The following is a 13,588-nucleotide window of genomic DNA, read 5'->3' on the forward strand; positions in this document are numbered from 1 at the left end:
TGGACATGGCCAGGGTGAGGTCCATCAAGTCCCTACTTGGCATGATGTCATCGTGCATCTACCTTGTGTGCCTATGCAGGTTGCGGATGCGACCACTGCAGAAGTTCCTCGATGCCCGTTGGATGCAAGCGGCGGGCAGCTTCGAAGACAGTATCTCACTCAACGAGTCTTTCTGCCAAGCGATCCGGTGGTGGGGCACCCGCGCGCATCTAGTGACGGCCATGGACTTCCAGACCCCGACACATCAGCAAACTGTGACGACGGACGCCTCCCTGGAAGGATGGGGAGTGCACACCAGAGATCTCCACGCAAGAGGCCTCTGGCTCCTGGAGGAGAGGTCACTACACATCAACGTCCTGGAGCTCTGAGCCGTGTTCTGGGCCCTCGGGTCGTTCCTTCCGTCCAAGGCAAGGTCGTAAGGGTCTTCACCAACAACACTACTGCGATGTTCTACATCAGGAAGCAGGGGGGCACCCGATCGCCAGCCCTATCCAAGGAAGCGGAGGATCTGTGGCACTGGGCCGTTGCCCAAGGGATGTTCCTGGTACCCTTCCACCTGGCAGGAATAAAGAACACCATTGCCGACTCACTCAGAAGGGAGCTGCGCTCGTGCCACAAGTGGTAACTAGGGCAGGATCAAGTGGATCACCTATTCTGACGGTGGGGCAATCCCCAGATAGACCTTTTCGCGACGGCGATGAACGCCAAGTGCCAGAGGTTCGACCAGCAGGTTTCCCCAGCTGGGGAGCATGGGCGATGCCTACTTGTTCCCTTGGGACGGCCTGTTCCTGTATGCGTTCAGACGGTCCTGGTGCAGGATGATCCTCGTCGCACCAGCGTGGCCGAGGCAGATTTGGTTCCCGGACCTTCTGGACATGTCAGCGTCCACCCCCCCCTGTCGCGCTACCTGTGGACACAGATCTCCTCGCCAGGGAAGGAGGCGCCATCCTCCACCACGATCTAGGGGTCACTGAACCTACAGGCCTGGCTCCTGCAGCACTAGAGATCAGAGGCTACGATATCCCGGTGGACTGCAAGGAGGTGCTTGCCAAGGCCAGGGCGTCCTCGACTCTCAAGTGCTATGGACACAAATGGAAGAGGTTCTCTGTCTGGTGCCGTGCACAGAAGATTAACCCTCTGCGGATTACGGCCCCTCAAGTGCTGCCGTACTTATTGTCGCTGGCCAAGGCGGGGCTGGTGCATGCCTCCATCAAAATCCATCTGGCGGCTATCTCCCGCTACACCAGAACCTTGGGGCGGTCGTCGCTGTGGTCGCACCGCCTGGTGAAGGAGTTCATGAAAGGACTGTTCTGCTCGTTCCCGCCGGTGAAGGCTCCGGCCCCAGCCCCGGCGTGGGAGCTCAACATAGTGATGACCAGGCTCATGGGGCCGCCATTCTAGCCTCTGCATTCGGCGCTGCTGAAGTTCCTATCGTGGAAGACAACGTTTCTTGTGGCCATCACCTCCGCACGCCGAGTGGGAGAAATCCAGGCCCTCTCCTGTAAACCTCCATACCTGACATTCCACGAAACGAGGGTAGTGCTGAGGACGCACCCCTCTTTCATGTCCAAGGTGCTGTCGGACTTCCATCTCAACGAGCCCTTGGTGTTACCTGTTTTCTTCCCGTCGCCGGCTGAGAGGACTTTGCACTTGCTGGATGTGGCTAGAGCGCTGAAGTTCTACGTGGACCGCACGAAGAGTTTTCGGAAGACATCACAGCTGTTTGTGAAATTTGGACCTGTGAACCAAGGGAAGACCTTCTCAAAGGCTTCCATTTCCAGATGGCTCTCTGTCTGCAACATGCACGTTCACTGGTTGTCAAACCGACCCTTGCCTAGCCGTCCAAGAGCCTAATCAACCAGAGCGATTGCTGCTACCACGGCGTTCCTGTCTGGTGTGCCCATGCTGCATCTGCAGGACTGCTACGTGGAGGTCGACACACACCGTCATGAGATTCTACTGCGTCTACCGGGATTCCAGGGAGGAGTCCAGAGTCGGCCAGGCAGTGCTGCGCACCCTGTTTGCTTGAAGGTGAGCCTGGTGAGGAGGTAAGAGATGCTTAATGTTGAGTTGTTGAAATGCTTAATGTTGAGCCTTGCCACCTCCTGTGGTTGTGCATGTGTGTACTGCTATGTATACTTGTATTCATGAGCATGTGAATCCATGCCAGATCCCATGCTGGAGAAGGGACAAGTTACTTACCCATAAATGTTCTCCAGCATGGATCTGGCATGGATTCACATGCAAACCCTCCCTCCAACCCCTCTGCGGCTCTTCTCTTGGTCCTACTGCCACTTTATGTGCTACCAAATCTGAAGATGGCTGCCAGAGGAGGGGCTTAGGTAGAGGGCAGTCATTGGCTGGGGGCAGTGTGACTCAGAGACCAGTGATTGGTTACTAGTAGAAAGACAGTTCAGAAACGAAACTGAAACTGATTTTTTTCTTTATCGAGGATTCCTAGCCTGACGGGGAATATTCATGAGCATGTAAATCCATGCCAGACCCATGCTGGAGAACAACAGTTAAAGGTAAGTAACGTGTTCCTTGTTTGCCTGTTCATGTTATTATTTGAACTTGTTTGCATACAACAGTTTGAAGTTTTCTTCACCCATTTTGGCCAACTGAAATGTGGAAAAATAATTTCTTTAAGTATTACTATTGTTTGGGTTGAGTGGTGGGAGAGCTGACCCTGTTAATGGCAAGCTTCGAACATGAGTGTAGTAAGACTAGTATGCTTTTTAGAAGATGGGTTTTTTATGAAACCTATTTTTCATTTGTTTCAATTAATGCTACAGTGGCAAAGTTCTTGCTGTACCTTGTGGAAACAGATTAAGAAATAAATTAATGTCAGTGTATTTTTCGTTTCAGGAATTGGATTTTTACAATATTGACTTCCCGTATCTGGCCATGATTTCAATGTCTGGTTGCTGAAAACATTGAAAGGAATCTTATGGGCAAGCTGAACTAATTGAACATTGTCCTTCACTGCAACTGTATGTAGAACTGTTTGTGACAGCCTCTGATAAACCTCTCTTCGTCTTTTCGTGCAAGACATTCTCCAGTGATACCGGGTCATGTCCAGGTAAAATTAAACCATAGATCTATGAATTTGTGAACATTTTGCAGTTGCATTTTTTCCATTGAAGCGTGCAAGTGACATTAAATGGGAGGAAAGAAGTACAGAACTTTCAAAGGTTAAGTCTAGGACAAAGGAATCTTCAGGTTCTCTAGCCGCCCACATGGTTTACCCATTTCACAGGAAATTTTGGTTGTTCAAAATAATGTTTTGCTTGTTTTGGATTCACGCGAAGGAGACTTCAACACTTATAAAATGAAAGTTCTTAATCTCTACCCATCCCACAGCTGCACCCATTTCAGGAATAGTGAGATCCTTCTTTCGTGTGCCCATGTAAATTTGCGGTTTATGGCACCCACATAAAGGCTTCCATTCTTATTGTGAAAAGTGGACTATTTATTTTCTCTTGAATCTGTTTTTCATGTTGAACACTCTTCCTCTCATGGAGTAAAACTCCCTTTTGATGGCCCTCCCTTTGCGCGATGGCAGCTGCAGCGTTGCTGACACCATGTCCACTCACAGCCCAGGAAATCTAGCTGCTGGGTATAATTTGTTTTATCATGAAATCTAGGTTCTGCAATAAATGGATTGCTATCTTCACTTGTTTCACCACATCCAAGCTTCCCGCTACGTGAAAAATCATGTTTTGAACTATTGCCATCCACTGTCCCTGGTTCCGGAGAGCTGCTGCCACCACATTTTCCATAGTTGTTGTGAAACACCAGGGCCAAGGGTTTTTCCCCCCAGTGCCAAGGCCATTTTTGGTGATTTCGGTATGTCGCCATTCAATCCCTTGTAACTTGTTTGTTACATGAGATATCTCGGCCGAATTTGCCCCCCCCCCCCCCCCCCCCCTCCCACATGTAGGTGGTCATAACGCCACCAAGGAATCCTAGTTTACTGCAGGGGAATGAGAGAAAATAACCAAAAAGGGAGAAAATGTTGGCCATTTTTCAGAAAATGGCAAAAAAATGATGTACAAAGAAGCCTGTTTCTTTCCTTGTAAAAGCTATGAACAAATGGTTTGCTGTGCTGAATTTGTCATTTTCCAGGCTTTCAAGAACAGATTGAGTGGAAACCAAAAAAACATATTTTGATAAGATTACCAGCTGTTTTGTGAGAGGTAGACAATTTTGGCCTTTTTTTTTTAAATAGGACATGCGTGGACGGAATGGAAGAGAAGGGTAGGAAAGCTAAATGGGAAGACAAAGGCATACATTTATGTAAAGTAGACAAAATTACAAGTTTAGGAAGGGGTGATTTGTGCAAGTCAGGCAACAACTATGTAGGGAAAAATTCTATAGTTTGGGGAAAAATTGTGAAAATGACAGGAAAAAAAGGTATGTGGTGGACATGGTTGGCCCGGTAAGGCAAGGGCTTTTGTGAATTTTGAGAAAACCAATGCTCTACTACATTACCCGACTCTTCCAGTTAGGAAATCACACATTTTTTGTAATTTTTCACAAACCAAGCAATACCACAAGCCAAAAAAACAGAGCCATGGTACACAGGATTTTAATGCTTACGGCCTAAACATACGCACTTAGCATGTGTAAATAAGGAAAACAAATGTGGTGAGGAAGGGCAAGCATACATTTTTTGAAGGAGCACAGGCAGATCTTTTGAAGGATAGGTGACTTGTGCAGGTTACAAAAGTGTATAGTGCCTAAACTAGCGACTAAATGTAGGTCACGTTTGGGAAATTAAAGGGTTGTGTGACAAAGTGCAGCAGCAAATGTGTCGCAACGTTATGAAAATCTAGAAAACGTAACAAATGTCCTACTTTGCCGTGTTCCCACAGGTGTCCCGACAAAAACGGTACCTCACATGTGTGGGTGCCCCTACCTGGGTGCAAAGGGAAAAGCTAAATCACTGGTAACCCCAAGTCTTTCGGCAGAGCAGATTTTGAGGGATTTTGCTCTTGTGGACAACCTACCTTGGGTCTGGGGTGTCGCAGCCACTAAGAAAAACGGGGAACCCCATACATTTCCGAAAAGAAGATACCCGCGGGAATCAAGAGGTCTGGCATGCACAAATCGCCTCTGAATGTATTACCCACAATCCCTGGCAAAGTCCGAAATTTGGTAAGAAAAACACAATTTGCAGACCATTCACTCTTCCAACCCACCGAAACACGCTGCAAACAGCACATGTCCTACCTTCTCGCGTTCCCACAGGTGTCCTGACGAAAACGTTAGCTCACATGTGTGCGTGCACCTACTTGAGCGCAAAGGGAAAAGGCTAAGCCACTGCTATCCACCAAAGGGTTTGGGGAGCCCAACCTACAAATTTGGGCTTGGGGTGTCACAGCCACAAAGGAAAACGGGGAACCCCATGCATTTCAGAAAAGACACCCGTGGGAATCCACAGATGCCCGACATGGCGAATCGCCCCAGAATTTATTACCGACAAGCCCCGGCAAAGTCCCACATGGGAGACAGCTGCTCCTAGGGAAACGCCAATGTTTTGCTAGCATGTGGGGCAATTTGTGGCCTGCTCATACAATTGTGTCCTAGCCCACCAAATTACCTCCCCAGACCGCCCACGCCCACCCACACCACCAACAATCGAGCCCCAGTCCCACCCACCCCACTGACAATGGGCCCTAATTGTAGAATAATAAAAAACAGTACTCACATAATGTTGCAGCTCCTTGCGTAGAAAAAGCTGTAAACAAAAAACATTTGTTACCTATGGTCACCCCAGCAAAAACAAATCATAACTACTACTCTCCGATCACAGCCACCCTTTCAACCCATCCCTGGTGGTCTACTGACCCTCACCCATCCCCCCCAGTAGAAACACATTTTTTGCACTAGCAATCTGCCCCTAGGGAGGGCTAGATGAGAGCCCCCATCCACTTGGGGTGTGGGGCGAGAGGGCCACCCCTCTTTCATGATATAAAAAAACCTGGTGGTCTAGTGGGCACCTCCCCCACCTGAAATCATTTGATTATTATTTTTATTTAGGTCCCCTTCCCTAGGGGCAGATGGGCCCAAACCTGCAGCACCATGCTTTGGGGCTGGGGGGGGGGAGGACCATTACATAGTAGTAGCCCCCTCTCCGCAAACTTCACAAACTGTTCCCTGCTTGTCTAGTGGCATTGCTGGGCGCGGATAGAGAGAGCGCTCTGTGCCCGATCCGCGCCCAGCAATGCTCCAAAAAAGGTGTTGGAAAGGGGAGAGTCTCCCCTTTCCAACGACACCTCTCCCGATCTGAACGGCACAATAGTGCGCAGATTGAGGGGGAGAAAGGTCGAGACTCGCCTTTCATTTTCACCACGGCAGCTAAAAATGGCTGCCGCAGTGAAAATAACGGTTTCAGGTCGCCGTGCATTACACACGCCGAAGTGAAACCTGAAAGAAATCCAACCCCCGGGCCGTGAGGAGGAATCTCCTCCTCACATAGCCCAGGGGTTGGATTTCAGCTTTGTGTGATCCCTACTATGCTACTTTATCACTAGGGACTTCAAGTCCCGTAATTCCCCAAGTACTGGGACAAGGAAGAGGGCTGAAGAGGTTCAATGTTGCAGGAGTAGTCAAATCATTAACACAAATGACCCACACCTGAGGGAGACTGGCTTAAAAAGCCCCCCTGAGGTGCAGGCCAAAAGAGCAGAAGAGCAGTAGCTTGCTGGCACTCTCAGCCTTGCCCGCAATTCACTTCATTGTGCACCTGCAGTACACCGGACTGGCAAGGGCTTTCCAACATGGCTGCCCACGCAGTCCCAGAAACATCTGATCCTTGCTTCCCGCTGCCCACCCGCTTGATTGGGTGAGCCTTTCTTTCATACAGAGGCAGAGCCAGAAGGTGATCGCCGGCCCCCTAAAGGGGTCCTGGACACCCCTATCTCGGCATGGGAGGGCCCCTGCGCATCCGAGCGGCCTGAGGCACTAAACTGGGGCTCCCTGCTGTGATAAGCACCCTTTTAATCCCATCTCACCTGGTGGGACCTATAATCTGTTGGTTACACTCTGATCCCTGTGTTCTGTCAAGCAACCATCGCCCCTTTCCCTCGGAGGCAGCCCTTAGTCCTCTGTCTTGTGCTGGGTCGCCCCTCTGCACACAAAGCTTTCCTCTTCTCTCCTGAGCAGTTACTTCTCCCGGAGGCCCATTCAGCACTTGACCATTTCTTCAGGCCTTGGCAGCCTGCTCCCTACTTCTTTCTACTGTTTTCCTGTGCAGAGATGCACCATCCTCCAAATACTTGCTGCACAAGCTACGGACTGGTCCGTCCAACCCCTACATGTGTTGCCCTTGTCTAAACTCTACTCAAAGGACCTTATTCATCTGCCTGTTGGCTGCTAGGCTGCTTGGTGAAATCCCCCTGCACAGTGCTGTCCTTCTTCCTGACTCCTGACAACCCCCGCCCCCTTACCCCTCTGTACTCATGGTGCTCTGTCCCCCCTATCTACTCTGTTACTCTATCACTTATCCTACCTCTCTCACGATGTCTGGAAGGAAAACGTTTATAAGCACGCTCCTGGCCTCCAACCCAGGCCCCTTCATTGCTGATACCTACGTCAATGCTTCCTCCAGACAGACTATCACAGACATCCTCTTCATTGTCCCTTCTCCTGACCTATGGACTCCCCATACAGTCTCTGTTCTATCCCCTTTTTTCTCCTTGCCCATGATGGAACCAGATGGTAAATTCTCTTGGCGTACTTCTCATCTAGGTGCATCATTAATGTCTACCAAAACAGCGCTATCATGGCCCAGGGCTCTTGGCCCAATCTCCTCTTGCTGGACAGGCATCTCTCGTCTCATTAACATCCTCCCCTCCCATGCAACACCTCTGGCCTCTGTCCCCACTGAGGGGTGTACCACGTCCCCGTAACCCACCTCGGAAAAACCTTCTAAAGGTGGCAACCAGCTTCACTTAGCTACCCTCAATTCTAGCTCTGCTGTTAAACACTCTGACATCTGTCACCTCCTTGAAGACTTTGACCTTGAGGTCCTCGCTTTCATTGAAATGTGGTTCAATGCCAGCTCTGTCACTGCTTTTGACACTCTCCTTCCTGAAGGCTACAAGATCCTCTGCAAACCCAGGACTAATCGGTGTGGAGATGGAGTTGCTCTTGTCTTCCCTGAATGGATTCCTGCTACTATAATGCCCAGTCATTTTTACTCTACCTTTGAATGCCTCGTCTGTAAACAGGGTGTCTCTCCTACCCTCTTCCTCACTTTCGCCACCATCTATAGGCCCCCGGACCTACCTCCCTTTTCCTCTCTGAATCTCCTCCCCGCCCCCAAACGTCTCTTGCTTGGAGACTTTAACCCTTTAAGTGCCATAGGTATTTCTCCCCAGTGCCAGGGCCTTTTTGGTGATTTCGGTATGTGGCCATTCAATGGCTTTTAACTTTTTTGTTACATGAGATATCCCGGCCAAATTTGGCTCCTTTTTTTCCCACATGTAGGCGATCGTAACGCCACCCAGGAATCCTAGGTTGCTGTAGGGGGTGAGAGAAAATACCCAAAAAGGTGGAAAACTGTTTTTTTTTTCAAAAAATGCCAATAAACTGATGTACAAAGTAGCCTGTGTTTTTTTTCCTTGTAAGAGCTAGGAACGAATGGTTTGCTGTGCTGAATTTCCCGATTTCCTGGCTTTCAAGAACAGGTTGAGTGGAAACGGAAAAAAATTATTTTGATGTGGTTATCAACCGTTTTGTGAGAGGTAGGAGATTTTGGCCATTTTTGCCAATTGGACATGGATGGACGGAATGGAAGAAAAGGGTAGAAAAGCCGATTTGGAGGACGGAAAGGCAATATTTCTGAAAAGTAGTCAAAATTTCAAGTTTAGGAAGGGGTGTTTGCGTAGGTGAGGCAACAACTAGGTAGGGGAAACTGCCATAGATTGGTGGGAAAAGCGGGAAAATAACTGAAAAAAAGGTATGTGTTGGACATGGTTGGCTTGGTATAGCAATGGCTTCTATGAATTTTGAGAAAAGCAATGCCCCGCTACATTCCCCCCGACTCTTGCAGTTAGGAGAGCACACATTTTTTGTAGTGTTTTACAAAACCAGCAATACCACAAGCCAAACACTGAGCCATGGTACACAGGAGTTTTACGCTCACGGCCTGAACAGACGCACTTAGCATGTGTAAATCGGGAAAACCAATGTGGTGAGGAACGGCAAGCATACATTTTTTGAAAGAGCACAGGCAGACCTTTTCAAGGGTAGGTGACTTGTGCAGGTTACAAAAGTGTATGGTGCCTAAAGCAGCGACTAAATGTAGGTCACATTTGGGAAATGAAAGGGTTGTGTGACAAAGGGCACCAGAAAATGGGTCAAAACGTTGTGAAAACCACACAAACAGAACACATGGCCTACCGTCCTGCGTTCCCACAGGTGTCCCGATGAAAACGGTACCTCACATGCGTGGGTGCACCTACTTGGCAGCCAAGGGGAAAGCCTAAAACACAAGTAACCCCAAGTCTGTTTTCAGACCGGAATTTCAGACTCTCTGCCGACCGGCACACCATACAGATAAGGGCCTCGGGTGTCCAAGCCACCAAGGAAAACAGGGAACCCCATGCATTTCCGAAAAGAGGACACCCGTGGGAATCCGCAGTGGTATGATTTGGGCAAATCGCCCCAGAATTTAGTACCCAGACACCCCCCGCAAAGTCCGAAATGTGGGGGAAAAAAACGCATTTTCCGCACATTTCACTCGGCTCACCCATCAAAACACGCCCCCAACAACACATGGCCTACCGTCCCGCGTTCCCACAGGTGTCCCGATGAAAACGGTACCTCACATGTGTGGGTGCACCTACCTGGGCGCCAAGGGGAAAGCCTAAAACACAAATGACCCCAAGTCTGTTTTCAGACCGGAATTTCAGACTCTCTGCCGACTGGCACAGTATACAGTTATGGGCCTCGGGTGTCCATGCCACCAAAGAAAATGGGGAACCCCATGCATTTCCCAAAAGAGGACACCCGTGGGAATCCAGAGGTCTGCCTTGCGCAAATTGCCCCAGTTTTTATTAGCCACAATCCCCGACAAAGTGTGATATTTGGTGGGGAAAAAACACAATGTTCACTTTGTCTGGGGTTCTGGGTAATAAATTCTTGCCCGCTTTGTGCATTTCAGACCTCTGCGCATTCCCACGGGTGTCCTCTTTTGGGAAATGCAGAGGGCCACCACAAAAGGTGGGGCAGGACCCCCAATGCATGGGGCAGTAGGGTCTGGGCACCCTGGGGCCAGATTGGCACACTAATGTGCCCATCTGCGCCAAGCGAAGTTGGGTAAACAAAGAAAATACAGAATCATAGGCTGCTTTTTAGGGGGGACTGAGGGCCACCCTAAATTGGCAGCGAATTTTGTACTGCAACGGGGGGGGGTGGCACTCTTTCCCCTCCCCCCCACCACAAATGGATTGCCCACCTTATGCATCCCTCCCTGGCGTCAGATAGGGAGGCCCCACCTCATGCATCCCTCCCTGTGGTCAGATGCCCCTTCCTAGGAGCAGATATCTGCTTGATTCTGTGAGGAAGGATTTTAGCGCTTTTAAGGCAGTCTTCTACACTGCATTCCTCTAGTATTTCAATTTAGAGTTGTGTGATTAATTGTGTTGAACACCTCTGATGTGCCGAGGAGTATGAGAGGAGATTGGGCGATATTGTCTGCATTTATTTTTAAGTCGTCCCATATGGATAGGAGTGCTGATTCTGTTACTCTCATGGGTGTGAAGCCGTCTTGGTCGAGTATTCAGTTTGTTTCTACGAAGCGAAGTAGAATTTTGTATACATAGTTCTCAAGTATTTTTGCCAGGTAGGGCAGGTTGGATATAGGTCTGTAATTACCGGGGTCTTCTGCGCTTCCCATTTCATTTTTTTTTTATCAGTGGCTTGATGGAAGCCAATTTGAATGATTTTGGTACTATTCCTGTGTTTAGGGATGTGTTCATCAGAACTCGGAAGTGTTATTCGGATGCTTTGGGTGAGGACGACTTTGTAGATGCCAGGGGGGCAAGGGTCGCTTGGCGATCTGATAATGTTGGTGTCCTTTATTAGTGTGGAGGAAACCTCTTCTTCGTCTGTTGGTTCAAATTAGACTTGTGCTGTGGTTGGTGGGTTGTTTGTGGTTCCGTGGTTGCGTTTGCAGTTGTGCCGCTTGGTCTGTTGGATTGTTTCAATTTTTGTTGTAAGGTAGTTGGTGATGTTGTCACATAGTGCTTGTGATGGGATGACACCTTTTTTGCAGGATGTATGGTTTTTGATCTTTGATTCTGTAGAGTTCTTTTTGTGGATTTGTTGCCGATTGGTTTCCTGTGGTGTACCCAGGAAACGCTGAGTGGGCCAGACCCATCACAGATGTTGTTAACCAGTGTGAAGGTAAAAAAAAGATCCTTGGTGGTGAATTGAGGGCATCGGGTGCAGATAGAGATCCTTGGTGGTGCTTGATTCACCACCAAGGATCTCTATCTGCACCCGATGCCCTCGAACACTTTGCTTACTGAATTCAATTTTGGCCATATGAAGAAGAGGAAAGTATCCTCGAAACGCGTTGCCACATGAATTGGATTCCACCATTGTTTCAAATTTATTGTGACCTACTATTGCACTGCTTTGCTTCTTGAATTTGTAAATGTTTCTCCTTTTTTGAAATATTGTGTATTTGACACTTTAGATATAAACTTTTGCTATAAAAACACACAACTGAATTCTTTGGTTTATATGTTTTTTGTATTAATATGAGAAAACAGTAGTGGACTTAGTCCGAACATCCTAAAGTGTGCAGGGGACGGGAGGGTTCCCTTGTTGAATCCTCATTCCAATCGTCTCTTGTTTGTAGGGGTCTTGTGCCATGGCCTTAGTTCCTCCCCCGCACCTAAAATTAATCTACAGCATCTCTTAAATGTATGTTTCATTGCCATTTAATTTGAGGTGTGCATCAATAATCAACCTTTTTCTGTGTCCCTATATATCACAAACCTGGCGACGAGGATGGCCAGATTCCCCCGAGGCCCGCAGCCGCCTCTGCGCAGTCTTACCGGACTGTGCTGCTGCACCGACCACAATGAGCTCATCAGGCCCAACATTAAGGGGAATGTATCACTCTGAGATCCCCTGCAGCTCTTTCAGCTGAGCGACCCCTATTCGGCAATCCCCCCCACCCCTCTTTCTATATGAATATTGCCTGAGCTTGCACACAATGCCACACAGCTCAGCAATCACTACTGTATTGCAGTGTATAAGGGCTACGCAATACTACACTGCAAAGGAAACCACAGTAACGCTGCTACTATATCCTCCTTGCAATTAACTATCGAGCAGCTGTTACAAGAATTAATCATTTAAAACATATTAAAACTATACCTTTCGGCACATTGAGTTAACCAGTACCCTTTAGACCAAGTATAAGTCAGTCTGTGTTTGCAAATACCACCACTCATCACTGCACTGCCACCTATTCATCCATTTATTTCAACCTTCCTGTGCCACCCACCACCACGACAATGGCGTTCAGCAGCATTCCCCCACCAGCTTTCTTTTTACCAGAAATGGGGGAGCCCTGTTAAGTGACTCCAATCAAGCACTCCTACTAAGTCATTGCCTTGTCTGGGATTGCTCAAGGGAAGCCCTTATTTATATATTTTCATAGAAAGTTATACCCTGGATGATAAACCCTTGTATAACACCACACTCTATGAATCCCCCTGATCTCACTGAGCCAAGACGTAGGTTTGTTTTGCAATTTAAAAGATTTATTGGAAAAATTAAACAATATTTCTGATGTTTGTTAATCTGCTTAGAATCACATGCTGTGCATAAGTCCGACATCCAGTGGTCACTGCGGAGTATTGCATTTTGTTTTTCGTAGTCGAAAAGGGGACGTCGACAAGGCGTGTCTGTAACACTATCCCTATAGTGACGTGCGTTGTACCCACAATCCCTCACGCGTCGAGGTCCCTCAGATTGTTTTTTTCCGCCCAGCTACTGGTCGCCTTTATGGGGAGCTCCTAGAGAGACATTGCAAAATAGTTTCTTCGACCTTTGGTCGTTTGTCATTAATATTTATATCAATAACGTAGATCCCTCCCTCGACGCAGAGCTGTTTCTCCGCCGAGCAGACGGCAGGACGAGCGGAGGGGATCCTTCGGCGCTGCCGAACACGTGGCCTGGCCTCGCCGGCCATACACAGTAGGGAGAGTGGGGTTTTGTGGTCTTTCTTTCTTCTCTTTAAGAATGCCTTTCTCTTTCCCCTCCCTCTCTTTCGAGGTTGTAGTCACACTTCTTTCCCTCAGTTATGGAGAGGACGCCATTTAGGTTTTGCCCGCTTTGCAAGGGTAAATATACCTGGAAGGATAAGCACAAAAGGTGCAAACGTTGCTTACTCCTCGATCACCAGGAGGACGGCTGTGCAGCCTGTAAATTACTAAAGCCCAAAACTCTAAAAGACCGCAGGGTCAAAAGGTGGGCGGCCTACGCCATGTCTAGGGCTGACTCCTCGCCCGCTGCCTAGGCCGCCGAATGTGACGAGGACAGTGACTACACAGCCCCC

General features: G+C 48.5%; 1 protein-coding gene across 6 annotated transcripts in view; it reads left to right on the forward strand.

Moving 5' to 3' along the window:
- FRS2 (fibroblast growth factor receptor substrate 2) overlaps positions 1 to 13,588 on the forward strand; it is a 620,941-nt gene that overhangs the window by 113,074 nt on the left and 494,279 nt on the right. For all 6 annotated transcript variants that reach the window (XM_069629345.1, XM_069629344.1, XM_069629343.1 and 3 more), the window contains one exon: positions 2,869 to 3,082. The gene's annotated coding sequence lies outside the window, so the exon portion shown is untranslated. The remainder of the gene's footprint in view (positions 1 to 2,868; positions 3,083 to 13,588) is intronic.

The sequence above is a fragment of the Ambystoma mexicanum genome, chromosome 12 (genome assembly GCF_040938575.1).
Source record: "Ambystoma mexicanum isolate Mex_15411 chromosome 12, UKY_AmexF1_1, whole genome shotgun sequence".
In the NCBI taxonomy this organism is placed as follows: Eukaryota; Metazoa; Chordata; class Amphibia; order Caudata; family Ambystomatidae; genus Ambystoma; species Ambystoma mexicanum.